Below are 1,722 nucleotides of genomic sequence, written 5' to 3'. Positions count from 1 at the left end.
ATCCCAGACACGTGGTAGTGACAAATCGCATGGACAGACCTATGTCACCTTCCGTTAGGGGCCCACTCTGGGGACATCACATTGGTTGTCCTAGAAGAAGAATTGGTAGATGACTATTTCATGTTTGGTTGCATCAATACAAATCAAAATTAGAATAGTTTTTAAAAATAAATCTTAATATGAATTTGTAATTTATTTTTGTTAATTTTTTAAAAAAGTAAAATTAATTTTCTATCCTCTGCATTATAAATTGACTTTATCAGTAAGAAAGGTATATCACAACCTTTTGAATTCATTAGATTTAAGTCTAGTTATTTTAAAATTATATTCAATATTGCCTACAATTGCTTCATTATAAGCATGATTTTTAAATATATATGTTTGTTGTTAACAAAGCCAAAAGTTAAAATTTTAAATTATAAATATTTGACAACATTAAAAAAAAAATTAATTACATTTCGAGAATTTTATTATAAATACTATTGTATGCATAAAAAATATAAAAAAATTATTTTAAATATAACTATAAATTTGAATATAATATCAACAATAAAATCATTTAATTTTTGGGTAAGATCTGTCAATGACGGATAGCATTAACCATGAGTGAAGGAAAGTTCAAAGAGTATTCTTGTCCTTATCAATGGAGATGCCAATTGTCTCTCCTTTTCTACAAATAGAATCATTTTATTTTTAAATATAGAAAAAAATTAAAAATACAATATTTGAACATAGTCTTATTTAGAAGGCTAAGGATAAGATTTATTTTTAAAGATAATTTTAATAGAAGTTTATACTAGATATCAAGTCCGATATTAGTCTTTGTTATGGATAAAAATCCTTATACTAATTATAGCTATGGGTATGTGCAAGATCATGGTGTACCAAACTATGGCCTTAAGTAGCAGTGAAAAATCAGCAAATCAGGGTTATGTCAACTTGACACATAATTTTGAAGTGGTTATGGACTTTATATCAAAAAGTTGTAAGAAAATAATTTGTAGAAAACTAAATTTAGTTTCTAAACTACTAGGCCTTATCAGGAGAAAAAAATAATTGATTGGTCAAAAGTTTGAATTTTAATGCAGTACTAAGAAAATTTCAGGGTGAAATTAAAAAGTAGGTGTATGTCTGACCACCTTAATCAAAATCAAATCATAATATTTTTTAATATAATTATAGATATGAAAACTAGACTCATGCCTGGATGTGACGAATATTTTTTGATATTTTTATTCCAAATAAATAATTAAATATGAATTTTTTACCAAAACTTTTTCAGATTAAAAAAGGTCCCGTATCTGACGACCCTAACTAATAGAAAATTTGATCAAATTTTTATTTTTTTATTTTTTTCTTATACTAGGCAAAGTATAGAATGTGACGCACCTTTTAGATTTAAAAAATGTTAGACCGTTTGAAAGTTATAGCTATTTTTCCTTCAGTATGTCAATCAACACTTTATAATAATCTTCATTGATAATTAACTAATAAATACTTATTGAACTCAGAATTTGACAGAAATTATATTGATGGAATCTAGAGAGCGATATTAAAAAATCCATTTCGTTTCATTCAATTTTGATCAAAATAACATTGTCAGATGGCTACCCGAAGTCTGAGTATCACTAAAACTCTCTATAAACACGTCTTTGGGGTTGACCGGGCAGGCTTGGTAAATACCAAGCCTGATCGGATATCCGATTCCAAATCGGATATCCG

The 1,722-nt window shown here is 26.9% G+C and overlaps 1 non-coding gene across 1 annotated transcript; it reads right to left on the bottom strand.

Moving 5' to 3' along the window:
- Positions 1-559: 559 nt before the first annotated feature.
- On the bottom strand, positions 560-679 carry LOC149572058 (U6atac minor spliceosomal RNA). Its single transcript, XR_016361123.1, has one exon. It is a non-coding gene; the product is annotated as a U6atac minor spliceosomal RNA (small nuclear RNA).
- Positions 680-1,722: the final 1,043 nt, after the last annotated feature.

Source organism: Cupressus sempervirens, chromosome 2, assembly GCF_028749045.1.
Source record: "Cupressus sempervirens isolate cs-2001-9-10 chromosome 2, ASM2874904v1, whole genome shotgun sequence".
NCBI classification, from domain to species: domain Eukaryota; kingdom Viridiplantae; phylum Streptophyta; class Pinopsida; order Cupressales; family Cupressaceae; genus Cupressus; species Cupressus sempervirens.
Note: the sequence above shows the minus strand (reverse complement) of the source record. Positions and strands in the feature narration are given on the sequence as shown.